The sequence below is a fragment of the Rhagoletis zephyria genome, unplaced genomic scaffold (genome assembly GCF_001687245.7).
Source record: "Rhagoletis zephyria isolate East Lansing unplaced genomic scaffold, Rhagoletis_zephyria_1.1 Rzeph_scaffold_00305, whole genome shotgun sequence".
Taxonomy (NCBI): domain Eukaryota; kingdom Metazoa; phylum Arthropoda; class Insecta; order Diptera; family Tephritidae; genus Rhagoletis; species Rhagoletis zephyria.
Genome location: NW_016157389.1, coordinates 123,657 through 138,539, shown reverse-complemented (window position 1 = coordinate 138,539; position 14,883 = coordinate 123,657).

The following is a 14,883-nucleotide window of genomic DNA, read 5'->3' as shown; positions in this document are numbered from 1 at the left end:
ATTTCCATATTCTATTTTTACTCTTTCAATTTCACTGACCAGCGCTGAAAACGATATCAACTAGTAGGCTGTAGGCTAACAACCAGAATTGAAATTTAATACGCAAGTACATACCGTACTACAAGTATACTGAGAGTAGATTTGCTACTCCCTTTTGGCAGCAGCAAATATCTCTCGTACGCGATGAGAGAAAGTAGAGTACGTACTTTGGTGGAGTAATAGCAAGTACGTCAAGTATTTACTCTCTCAACGCCAAGTAGGGTATGTATGCTGAAAAAGAGTAACAATGTGTTGGGAGTAGAGTACAATGCAAGGAGTACTTATTGAACGAAATGCGGCAAATACACTTGCGCTGGACTCTAGTACATACATACATATGTACTATATGTATATTAGGGTGCCCATCGAAAAATCTTTTTTTTGAAATTTCAAGACCTTACCCCCTAATTTTCTTCCTTTTTAGGAGAAATATTATTGCCTGCTTTTATCGATTTTTTTAAATCATCTAGAGGTCGCGACTTGTCATTTTAGTACCCTGGTGCGAAATAAAGTCAATTGACATTATTACCTTTTTAAAAGTGAAATAAAATCCATTGACATTATTGCTCTTTCAATCATTAAATTTGCTTAGCCCGCGTATCCCGCGCTTCAGTTCAATAGTGTTAGCTTTATTTTTGTGGAAACGAAACATATTTTGCAAGTTTTGGATCATTTCTACACTCTTTCTTCAAATATTTCTCGTGTTCAAGCTGTGCTTTGCGTTTAGTTTTTCGCATCGTGTTTTTACATATTCGTAATTTAATAAAATTGTTTGGTGGTAGTTCATGATTGTGTGTGGATTAATATCACCACACTGAGGATTTGGCAATAACTTTTGTCATCTATTAAAAAACAACACTTACGCGGCAATGTTTATTGTAAGAACAACATTTTTTTCTATGATTCGACATACTTTAAGCATTGTTGACGCTATTTCCATTTGAATGAGGAAATAGCGTCAATGACTTTATTTCCAAATTTTTGTTGGCTTTATTTCGCTTTTGAAAAGGTAATAATGTCAATTAAGTTTTGACCACACTTATTTCCACAATTTCAAACTATGTACTAAATACTATCTAAAATTAAATCCATTTTCAAATAAACTGATAGCTCATTTATTGCAATCGCATAAAAATTGTCGAAGTTGTGCGACTTTTCTTAAATACGGCCTTGAATTTATATTGTGTATGCACCGGACTTTCAGATATTTTGAGAAGTGTGGCTAAGGAATTCATCAACATTTATTCAAAATTGATATATACAATCGCTATTGAGCAAGTGGGTTTTCAAGAAATTTTAGGAAAAAGGGGGCGGCACCGCCCACTTATATGACATATGCGTACCTCTAAATGATTTTTGAAAAATCTATAAAAATAGGCAATAATATTTTTCATAAGAAGGTAGGAAATTAGGGGGTAGGGTCTTGAAATTAAAAAAAAAAATTTGATGGGCATCCTAATGTATATGAATATCAGAAAAGAAAACAGCCAAAAATTATCTAACCTTAAATGACATAAGATCATGTACCATACACGTGAGTGTCGCATCGCGTCCAACGGGAGCTGTTACATTATTTATAGGTCCGCTGAATTTCGGATCCGCTGAAAGAAATTATAATAATAGATACATAATCGTAAGTTTCGTAAATAAATACGTATAAAGTTAATTGAATACAAAATTTGTTCTCTGAAAGTTTTCACGCTCATCTAAAAATATAGAGCTCTGTAGACTTAACTACTTTCGAACGGTACATGGTTTTAATGAAAAGCTTTTTTTTATCACAGAAACACTCTTCGAAGAGCTGCGTTGCATACATGGCTGCCAAATATCCCCAGCTATGACGTGCCATATTGGGTATACAAAACTGCCAAATAGAAAAAAAAACGCCAAATAAGGTACCTTCTTTTTAATTGAAAAGATATTTAGCCTTATCATGAGTTTAATTTTCCCCGAACCGGTTCACTTTTCAGTTTTGGTTTCCATGTATTTGCTATAGGCAGAATACAAATGTTCGGGTGAACTTTTTTTCGGGCGAAACTCAGGATAAGGCAGATTATTTCCTTCTTTCATATTTTGCAATAAAAAATAACTACGTGCAAATGGCAAATAAAATAAACTTTAGAAACCACAAAATTTTACTTTCTGAAAAGTAGTACACGCGAAAAGATTTCATTAAAGTGTATTGAAATATTCTGCCAATGCATGGAAACTAAAAGGGAAAAGTGAGCCGGTTCGGGGAAAATGAAACTCATGATAAGACTGATTACTATTTTTCAAAAGTGCCGTTTTTGCACCTTGTGCTGAATAAAATTAGGTACCATTTGTAGTTAAATAAGACCAAAAATGGCACGGTTTTAGCCCCGTTGTAGAGAACAAAGGTGGTGCCAGTGATGGTACATAATTTTTTTGGGAAAATCGCCACTCAACAATAATAAAATCTACACCTTTCCCTACGCTTGTAAAAATATTTCCCCGACAAATTTCCCTACAATGTTTATCTAATAATTCCTTACAATATAAAAGAAGACCGAAAAAGACTTGACTAAATAAGACACGGAAGGTTCAATTAGGGAGTTCACAAGGAGTTGTATACTGTCGTACTGTTATATGTCATAAACTTTAAACGGCTAAAACTATATTTAAGAAATTCGCAAGCTAACATAAAAGTTTTATTATGAAATTTCACACAATTAAAAAATAGTTAGTGGTGATTTCAAGTGCTCTAAACATTTATTTAGCCGTTAAAAACTTTACAACATACAACAATACGACAAGTACGACACCTTGTGAACCACCCAAATGTTTTGAAAATTTATTGTAATCACATAGGTATATAATAAATAAACATATAATATGTACGCTATTGCGTTGTATGTGCACATATCGATGGTCCTATGCAGGGTCGCACCTAGGAATATATTTTAGGGGGGTTTTATATTTCTGAAGATATATCACCGGAAAATACTGAAAATTTGCTTCAGATAATACCCTCTTTAAAATACATTTATGCAAGTTTTATGTACAGTATGTAATAAATAAATAAACGTTTTAAAATTCATAAACTGCACTTTATTTACAGATTAACAGAACTCAAACGCTTTTAACCGACTTAAAAAAAAAGGGAGGTTATCATCTCGCCGGAATACACAACTTTGGACCACGTGGACCGTTTTCAATAATCCTTTTTTTATTAGAAAGATAGTACCTCAAGGTCCCGTAATTTGTTTTAGAGATCCGATGATTGGATCATGAAGAAATTAACGGTACCCCTAAATTTGAATATGAGAATTGAAGTCGGTTGTGTTCTTTCCTTAAAAACTACTTGCTTAATAAAAAGTTCTATAAACTCAAGATGCGCTCAACTTTCAAAAGTACCTAATAAAAAATTTTAAAAAAGAGTCAGTAAAAATAAATTTATTGATTCCATGAATTTTTGCACTTCTATGTTCATTTTTTCGATTTCAGGTTTTCGATAGAGATGGTGATTTTGCAAAATTAACTGAACTCTCAAGAAAAACGAAAAATTCATATAAAACGACGGACGAGAAATGGAAAAGAAATTTTCTTCTACCAAAATTTCTTAAATCAGTTTGCAGCTCTCAAGAAAAAAAATGCTCGTATATTTATTCCCTCATGAAAATTTACAGCAAAAGCAAAGCGCATTTTCAAGCAACAGAAATTATAATAAATATTTCTTATAATTTCCTTGAGAGCTGGATTCTTAGCTTTAAGGTACAGATTGTATTTGAGGTTATTAGCTTTAGGGGGGGTTTGAACCCCAAAACCCACCCCTTGTGTGCGCTAATGGTCCTAGGCAATAACGACACAACTCAAAATTAATCCTTTTAAGGTACTCATATCTCCAACCTAGGGCAAATCCACGCCTAATCTTCACTACTTACTTTGGTAATCCTTACTTCTTACTTTGCTTAGGATTATACAAGGATTAGAGACATCGGCGTAGCCAGAATGAAATTTAGGGGGGGGGAGGGGGCCTCGACCCTATTAAGCTGGCATTTCAGGGTACTATTTTATATATATATAAGGAAAATTTGAAAGTTAGGGGGCGGGCTCGAGCACCCCCTGCCCCTACCTGGCTACGCCCATGATTAGAGACATGAGCCCTTAACAGGATTTCGGATTTTTTTGTTTTGAGTTGCGTCGTGATTCCAGAGGACCAAATATAAATAAATAAAAATACAATACATTTTATTTAACTTTAATATTCGGCTTTATCAAATGAACGCCCGCATAACTACCGAGGCCCCAAAAATCGTATTGAGCCAGTGCTCATGAAATAGCAAATGGAGTGTGCCATTGAAACAACTTACCCTGAAAAAGTGTACATTGTCGCAAATTTGCTAAATTTGATGAAAATGTACAAATTGAACACGCGCCAATTTGTGTAATAATTAGCTGTCGACGCTAGTTTGGAAAAAAACGTTTTATATGGAGGTGGTTGCATGCTGCGATTCGAACACTTTCTCGGATTTAACACTGCCACTGGAACATATTCTTAATAAAAAAGTTGCCAAATAGTTATCTGCATATTTGTATTTTTTTATAAGAATCTGTCCTTCTTTTCCCTACATTAATTTTTTTCGACTAAAATCCCTACGGGTAGGGAACAGTGTTGCCGTTTTGATACATATGTATCCAATTTGATACATTTTCGCCTTAAATTTTGAGGGATACTTCGTTTTTGTCCTCAGTGTAAATTTGGATACCTTTTCCCATAAGTATTAGTAAGTTGAAGGAAATTTTTTTTATTTATGTACGAGCTATTTCACTTTGAAAAATTAATTTTCTAGCTACATAAACGTGCATTTAATAACACCAAGTAGATTGCAAATTTTAAAAAGTTTTCCGACCTGTAGTAGTTACCTGTAAAGCGAAAAAATCAACTTTTATATCCCGAGCAACCCTTCTCTTAGAATTCAAAGGAAATTGACAACCATGCCTATGGCTAATTTTCAACAATAACTTGACTGTACTAAAAATAACTTATAACTTCTAAATTTGCAGTTATATGTGGTTAAGCGAGAATTGAAACAAGCCGGAAATAGAAATTTTCTTGAAGGCGGAATTTACAGACAGATACAATTTTTGAGCAATTTTTTTTATTTCACAGATAACTTCCCAATCCAACAGTTTGATCGATAAACATGAGAACCATAATCGCAGGAAATAATAATTTACTGAACTAAATGTAGCAGGTCAAAATTAGTTTAAATTAGTATAGACTAGGAAACATTTTTTGCATGTATTATTTCTGGGAATCTAATCATAGTAATAAACATCGAATATGCGGAAACTTTGGCCCGTAGTTGTAGTCAGTATTTTTCCATTCTTAGAAACAGATCTGGGAAACAAAGGCTCGTAGTTATAGTCAAAATTAAGTCGACACTAAAGTTAGTTGCAGCTTTTTTGACAGGTATCCCATTTAAAATTATATCAAAAAGCTGCAATTAACTTTAAGAGTCGGACTAATTTTGACTATAACTACGGGCCTTTGTTTCCCAAATCCGTGTCTAAGGATGAGAAAATACTGACTACATGTTAACTTTGTTAAGGGGCCGAGTTTATCTTCCATAGATGTACTGTGTAAAAATGTCCGTTATTTTCGGTGGATACATTGGGATACAGTTTTCGATTTTTTATGGATACTCTAAAGGCTAAGGCAGTGGCAACACTGGTATGGAATTTTCCCAACATGTACCAACGCTGAGTGGCGCCCATCTCGTACCGCTATTCCGCTCTCAGTGAATTTGACAGAATCGCTGTTTGTATGAAGTCACACTTGTGTTAAGGTTTTTTTGCAAAAGTTCTTCTTGCATTCTTTTTCGCTTTTTGACATTTCTCTATCGCAACTGCACCTCTCTGATGGGTACAATCTTGTATTCTACCATTCTTGGGTTTGAGCCAAGTTGGCAGGCCTGGTTGCATAGGAGATTGAACTCCAAGCCTATTGTCAATAACCTGATTTTGTACTAAATTCCTTGAAGAGTAGAAGAGTAAAGTTTATACTATAGTTAAGCTAGTTCTCATAAAATAAAAACACATTTTTTTCTATAACTTAGCACGAAACTCTTTGTCGTATTGACCTGGGAGCAAAAGACTTCGCCTATCGAATCATTCCTTTCTGCTTCAGTTGCTCATACCAAATAAGGACAATTTCTTCTGTAAATGGGCTCTCTTTCATTGGAAACCCTTGTTTTTGTTCTGCAGTCTTGCGTGTCATGTCCATATCTTTAAAAAGTTAGTACTATTCATAAATTCATCTTCTTCGGTCGTCGAAACAACAGCTATCGTTCGGTCCAAAACCAAGTCATTTCTTATGTGGAACTGGCTGTTGTGGGAATTTCCTGACTTCATCAGCTAACGATCGCATCTGGCATAACACTGATGCCCTCTTATAGAAAGTAAACGGCTATATCTCCGATCTAACTTGCTTCTTCGACGCAAGGAACCTTACCCTCCTCTGGAATTCATGTCGATGGCACATCAATTCCGACTATGAACAACCCGAATATCACAGAGGTTACTTTTGAGAATCTGCGTCTTTCTCTGAGCATACAACTGCAATCGCCAATCAAGTTCAGACCCGAATAAGAGCGCAGTTACCCAGGAACGTGTACGTAGCGTAGCGTAGAAATACGCAGAAAGATATCAAGTATGCTGTTGGTAGAAAGAGAGAGAAGCAACGTCTACGTCACGGTCATGCGTTGGTGAGTTTTTGTTAACACGCAGGTCCCATAAGGATGGAGGATGGTTCCGTGCACAGAAGTGGAGAACTTGACTGCCATTCACCTGGGAGTGGCCAGAAGCGATTCTTGTGCGTACGGTTCAAATCGCAGCTCACAACGTCCGGATATTTATATCCACGTATCCTCTGGGTAGCAACCAAACACCCGTTTGGGAGCGAGCTAAAGTGAGAAGGCGTAAAACTTCGCGTGCGCTGGGTTTGGGTCCCGGCACGTTAAAACCCCGCCCAATGAAAAATAAAAAACAGCCTTGGATGAGACCCCCCTTATTCTGATGACGACCATGGCAAACGTATAAAGGACTATGATTTAAGGGTATGCACCAGGAATATCAGGACCCTTAATGGGGAAGGTGCCTCTGCCCGGCTGGTTGATGTGCTCGGGAAGACAAAGGCCGAAATCACCGCCATTCAAGAAATGCGATGGACGGGGCAAGGTAAAGTAAGCGTGAAGCCTTGCGACGTCTACTACAGTTGCCACGTAAAGGAGCGCAAATTCGGTGTTGGATTCGTGGTAGGAGAGAGACTCCGTCGCCGAGTACTGGCGTTCACCCCGGTGGACGAACGTCTAGCCACAATCCGCATCAAAGCCAGATTCTTCAACATCTCGCTCATCTGCGCCCATGCCCCGACGGAAGAGAAGGATGAGGCGTCCAAGGACATCTTCTATAAGCGCTTGGAACGTACATATGAGCGCTGCCCCCGACACGATGTCAAAATCGTGCTTGGCGATTTTAATGCCAAGGTGGGCAAGGAAGGGATCTTTGGCGCCACTGTCGGAAAATTCAGCCTCCACGACGAAACGTCCGATAACGGACTGAGGCTGATCGACTTCGCCGGGGCCCGAAATATGGTAATATGTAGTACTAGGTTCCAGCATAAGAATATCCAAGCTACATGGCTGTCTCCAGCTCGCCGAAAAACGAGAAACCAAATCGATCATGTTGTGATAGACGGAAGGCATGCTTCAAGAGTTTTAGACGTACGTACACTCCGAGGGCCAAACATCTACTCGGACCACTATCTTGTTGTAGCCAAGATACGCACCGCCTCTGTGCAGCAAAAAATGTGCGCCCAACAATGCAAGGAAAGCTTAACGTCGAAAAGCTGCAATCACAACAGACGGCAATTTATTCGCCACTCGATTCACACACCTGCTCTCTGGGAGCACTCTTCAACAATCCGACATACGCGAGCAGTGGAACCACATTTCCCGATCATTAAGTACCGCCGCCGAAGAAGTAGTTGGATTTCAGCGAGCCCGAAAGAACAACTGGTATCGATGAGGAATGCCAAGAAGCCGCAGAGAAAAAAGATGCCGCCTATAGGGCCACGCTGCGATCGGGCGCAACGCGAGCCATGTGGGACCGTTATAGGGAACTGAAGAAGGAAGCGAGCCGTATTTGCTGCAATAAGAAGAGAGAGGCCGAAATACGTGAGTGCGAAGAGCTTGAGATACTGGCCAATAGGAAGAACGGCCGAAAATTCTACCAGAGGGTTAGGCGACTTACGGAAGGTTTCAAGACCGGGGCGAACTCCTGTAAGAACAACAATGGCGACTCTAGTGACCGATGTCCAGAATATACTTAAATTGTGGAGGGAACACTTTTTCAACCTACTGAATGGCATCAGCGCTGAAAGTAGTGAAGAAGACGAACCCGAGTCCCCAGTCGATGATGATGGAGTAGCTGTCCACCGCCTGACTATGACGAGGTACGAATAGCGATTACGCGGCTGAAAAACAACAAAGCTGCTGGAGCTGACGGCCTGCCAGCCGAGCTATTCAAGTATGGCGGCGAGGAGCTGATGGGTGCATGCATCAGCTCATATGCAGAATATGGTCAGATGAACGCATGCCCGACGACTATAATTTAAGTGTGCTCTGCCCAATCCACAAGAAAGGCGACCCCGCCACACGCGCCAACTACAGCGGAATCAGCCTTCTAAGCATAGGTTATAAGGTTTTATCGAGTGTATTGTGCAAAAGACTGAAGCCCACCGTCAACGAGCTGATTGGACCTTATCAGTGTGGCTTTAGGCCTGGAAAATCCACCATAGATCAGGTATTCACAATACGCCAAATCTTGGAAAAGACCCGCGAGAATAGGATCGACACACACCATCTATTTGGCGATTTCAAAGCCGCTTTCGACAGCACGAAGAGAAGTTGCCTTTATGCCGCGATGTCTGAATTTGGTATCCCCGCGAAACTAATACGGCTGTGTAAAATGACGTTGAGCAATACCACCATCTCCGTCAGAATAGGGAAGGACCTCTCCAAGCCGTTTAATACCAAACGAGGTTTCAGACAAGGGGACTCCCTTTCGTGTGATTTCTTTAATCTGATGTTGGAGAAGATAATAAGAGCCGCAGAACTGAACCGCTCAGGCACAATACTTTACAAGAGCGTACAATTGCTGGCGTATGCCGATGACATCAATATTATCGGTAAAAACAAGGGCTACGTCTGTTCTGCCTTCTCGGGATTGGAAAGAGAAGCAAAGCGAATGGGTCTGGTGGTGAACGAGGACAAAACGAAGTATCTCCTGTCATCACACAAACAGTCAGAGCATACGCGTCTTGGCACCCACGCTCACTGTTGACAGTTACAAGTTTGAAAAAGTAGACGACTTCGTTTATTTGGGAACCAGCATTAACACCAATAATAATGTCAGCCTTGAAATCCAACGAAGAATCACTCTTGCCAACAAGTGCTACTTTGGGCTGAGTAGGCAATTGAGAAGTAAAGTCCTCTCTCGTCGTACAAAGATCACACTCTATAAGTAACTCATCATGCCTGTGCCATGGACAATGAAAGCATCTGATGAGGCGGCTCTTGGAGTTTTCGAGAGAAAGATTCTGCGAAAGATTTACGGACCTTTACGCGTTGGTGATGGCGAATATCGCAGACGATTTAACGATGAGCTGTATGAGCTTTACAACGATATAGACATAGTGCAGCGAATTAAAATTCAGCGGCTCCGCTGGCTTGGCCATGTCGTTCGAATGGACAGAAACGCTCCTGCTCTGAAAATATTCAACGCGGGCCGCGATGCTGGTAACAGAGGAAGAGGAAGGCCTCCTCTGCGTTGGAAAGACCAGGTGGAGAAAGACTTGGCTTCACTTGGCATTTCCACTTGGCGTCAGTTAGCACAGAAGAGAAATGACTGCATCCGTGGTGGAATCAGATTCGAATCGAAATTTTCTTTTTGAGACTACGGGTTTTGGTAGCCAGTTAGCTTTTTCAGTTCAAAATGTATTTGAGAGAAAAAAGTTGTTATTTTGTTTCATTCGATTCGAATCTGGTTTCATTCGATTACGGATGCTTTGGTTCGGGCCCATTTTTATGTGCTACATACATATTTATACGTTTTTTGTTGAATGTTTTATTGTTTTATAAAGAATTACTATTTATTCCAAGGCGTATTCATATAATAAGTTGACAGCAGAAGTTCAAAATCAAAAATGCCTCTGACAAATTTTAAGCATTATGACATTAAGAATCCCCGAGGCGAAAATACAGCTGCTTTGGTAACACCATCTTACCTGAATTCGCTTTAATTTATCCCAATTCTACCAACTTCTAGCAATTTTTGTATGTAAAATCTACCATTATTAATTTTTTCGAAGTCCGTGCGCTGATGTGAGTACAGAAGTTGATATGGCATCGTTGGGAATTGTTACCTCCTATTTTTCTTTATATATAAATCCGTATTTACTTTTTAGGTACATCTATCTACTTTTAGGTAAAGTTTCCGTAAATTAGGTACAATTTTATAATTAAATTTTCCATCACTGTTGGAATCAGCTGTAAAAGAGGACCAGGATCAAACAGCTGCTTGCACTTTGTTTAATAGACATACCTCCAAGTCAAAATTAAACATACCTAGCAGGGTTGCATAGAGAATCTGACACTAATTGATTGCAAATTAATGATTAATTGGCAATTAATAATTTGAATTTTTGTATGATAAATTGTGTAACAATTAAGGCCTAAATTGGTGAAAAGGTTCTTAATTGCCAAAAAGGTGCCTGTTTGAACATAGTCTTAGACAGAACATATAATTTTTGATTTTTTTTCGGTTTTTCTTAATTACGAAAAACATCTGTAAAGTGTAGAACAAAATCGTTTTCAAATGAAAAACATCTTCAAAAACAATTCTGTTTAAAGTAAACAAAAGGACGCTTGGCGCTAAATCATATGTGTTTTAGCTTGAAACAGATAGGATATGGTTTATTGCTTTTCTCAGTTTATGTAGGACGAAAATAATTGCATGTATGTTCGTTAAATTCCCTCTAGTACGGTCGATAGCAATTAGTTCATTTTAATTGATTAGTTTAATTGATTTTAATTGATTTCACGCGTGAAAGGTACGCGGTGAATTCACTTGCCTGGCGTATTCTGGGGACTCATTCAAGGCGATGAACAGCATTACTGGTAACACTTTGCGACAGCTCAAATCGGTTATGAGTAAAACCAAATGCAAGTGATAGTTTTAGACGTCAATAATACTACGCTAAAGGCTTTTTTCGAGTTTAGCTCAAATAAGGAAGATATCCTTAATTGAATCCTTGCACACAATTTATTGTTTAATTAGGTTAAGTTCTTCAAAGGTATTCTTAGCAAATACTCATATAAATGTTTTTGATACGAGGAACTAATTTTTGATTTTTTCTCTGCGTTAGATGGCGCTGTAGGCCAATTTTGCTGAATTTAATTATTATTATTTAAATAAATACTAAAATTGGAGGTATCTATTAAAAAAAACTCAGTCGCGATGTGAAAGTTATACTATTCGTATTAAAAATACCAATTTTAAACACCGCTTGAGAGTGTAATTTTGCTCTTTGACAGTTTTAAAAGTTTTAGTCTGAAAATCGCTGAAACAACTATTTTGAGGAATTATTTCATTTTGTGGGTTTTCGATAACAGCAATTTGTCACTTTCTTTGGTGTTTTAATTAAAATATGGTTGATTGTGAAAGAAAACATCAACATTATTGTTGGATATTTGTTGGTAGAGATGGCTACAGCTGATGACGTAAATGCAAGCAATAACTTTGTAAATATTTCACATGACAATGATGGCAATGATTTTGAAAATCAAAATAAAATGAAAAAAACAAGTAATTTTTAAGCAAAAACAAAACCGACTTAAATTCACATATGAAAATTTAATAATATCGTTAATTTCTTCACGGTCCAATTATCGAACCACTCTTGAGGTACAACCTTTCTGATGGAAAAATAATTATCTAAATCGGTTAACGTGGTCCAAAGTTATCCGGTAATATACATAAAAAAAATATATATATTCCGACGAACTGATAACCTCGCCTTTTTTTGAAGTCGGTTAATAAGGAAAATTTGAAGAAAAGGTTGACAAAAGAATAAACAAAAATCTCCAATTTTAGTATTTATTTGAAAAAAAAACTCAATGAAATTCAATAAAATTGTTCTACAGCGCCATCTAGCGCAAAGCTAATAATAAATGAACATCAAAAATGAATTCCTCGTTTAAAAAAACCCTTATATGAATATTTTCTAAGAAAATTTCTCAAGAGCTTAACCTAATTAAACAATAAATTGTGTGCTAGGATTCAATTAAGAATATCTTCCATATTTGAGCTAAACTCGAAAAAAGCCATTAATGTAGTATTATTACGGTGACCATATTTATGCGAGCCGAATACGGGACAAACAATAATTTTGGAAATTTTTTCCATAAAAGCTAACAGATCTTAACACATTCTTAAATGATCTAAGATGTATGTAATAGCCCTGAAACGTCACAAATTTGTGGGATATCTTTTCTCGAGATTTTTACTCCAAAAAAATTTTTTCAAAAGCTTCGTTAAATTTTAGTACGATAAAGTGCAAATTTTAAGTAGCTAGGACTTATCGTTAATTTTTGGCAATTTTTTTCGTTGACGGTGATAGGCATTTTTTTCACACAAAGTTATTATGCTCGACAATTTGTTGATAAGGAAGAAAATGAGCAGCACGTTGCACTTGCACTTTATTATACTAAATTTTAATGAGCTTCAAAACTGCAACTACATTTTTTTCTAAAGGTTCTGTTTAAAAAGTATGAAATTTTGGTGAAAATTTGCAGAATTAATTCTCATAGGTTTTGCACAAACTCGAAAATTTCTATTTATATGGTTTTTGTTAGGAATAGAGCTGTACTTAAAAATATAATAAACATTAAATAAACAAAAGAAAAATAACCGAAAGTAGTGGAAAGCGTTTCTTAACCCAAAAACCTAGCAGCTCTCTGTCGTTCTTGCGCTTTTATTTTTTTTGGCTCTCCTGCTAATTTCTGCTAGTAAAATTTGTAGTAAAATTTTTACTAGCAGAAACTAGCAGCTGTCAAAATGAATATACAAAAATTCGCGCCAAATATATCCAATAGTCAAATACGCCGATCAGATGTTTACTTGCTAGTTTCTGCTAGTCTTGCGTTTCTTTACTATTTCTTTATTTCGCTCTCTATGACTTTAATTCTCTCAATTTTCCCAATCTTCTTCTTCCTGATAATTATTTGCCAGAAAAGAAAAGAAACAAAGCCAGAGTTTCATATCATGTCATCCTTAGGGGTACGAATTTCGATACGATACGATACCATATCGATACTTTTGGCATTCGATACCGATATTTTCTACTCGATAGTTTTAAAACGATATTTTTTGGAATCGAGTACCAGATCCCTAGAATTGTATCGAATGTCATAAACTCACATTACAAGGATAATGCTATTAACAATTCGTCCCGAGATAAATTGGGCTTTAAAGAGCAGAAATGTGTAATATAGTTAGGGTTGCATATGGTGGAATTTGACCCCGCGACCTCGGTGTTTTAAGTCTACACATCAATCTCTACGTGCTGTTACACAATATGTTAGTGTTTGACCGAGATTCTCCTCCGATTTGTCGCGCGCGCCTTAATGTTGTGGCACAAAAGGGGTCCCTACAGTTTTATATCGACTCTGAACGGCGATTTGGTTTTAATGGGAAGCTGTTTTTCATTTTCAAGCTTTGCGCACTGCTGATCATTACACCAGAGCGGCCTATATACGAGACCTATATTTAGATACATTTTTTGGATTTTGGTATCGATATTTGGAATATCGAGTTTTTTTATTCCGATATTAATGGGTACCCGATATTTTTAAAGCGATACTTTAAATGAGTACCATATCGATACGTTCTGTTCGATATCGAGTCCCTAGTCATCCCTGCCTTGGCGAGTAAACATAAGCGATGAAGCAGATGATACGGTTCCGTGCAGTGTTGCCGTTTTGATCCAAATGGATCAAAATGATACGTTTTTCATCGATTTTTTAAAAGATACTTTTATTTTTAGCTAAGTATAAGTTGTGATACATTTTAATTCACAAACAAGTTGTGGGTAACTCTTTCCATCTTAAGACTTTTATGATTTTGTGGTAACACATAAAATTCTTTTCTTTCACTGAACATACCACCTTTAATCTATGTATATGGCATCACTGTTGGCCACAGACTACTAGCCTGTTCCCGTACTCCAGGATTTACTCCGAACTAGTCCGAAGTCGCTTTCCTTCACACATTTATTATATATTTTGAGAACAATTTTTCCCTAAATCTTGGAGTGCGGAAACATGCTTATATTGTCGTTCCTTTTCCTTTTTGATTTTGAAGCTGTCGGGCGTGGGACTGGCCTAAGAATTTCATCCAGAATAAACTGTTACTGAGTATAAAAGCTTTATTTTCACTCTGTATTTTATATAAAAACCAAAAAATATCAATAACAAGTAAAAAAGTCTAAGTTCGGGCGGAGCCGAACATTAAATACCCGGCGCAAGTATTAAATATATGTTTTATCACCTTTCCGAAACCTACCGCTAGATGGTAAGCCGGGGTGTATCAATTTTGAGTAAATTAGCGTCCTTAAATTTCGAAATATTGAAGTTTCAAGCATTTCTGAAATTAACCGTTATATGAAAAGCGACCGTAATTTTAGTCCGATTTCAATAATTTTCAACGTTTTGCTTATATGTGGCAAGCACAATAAACAAATGTATACATAAATGCTCAGAA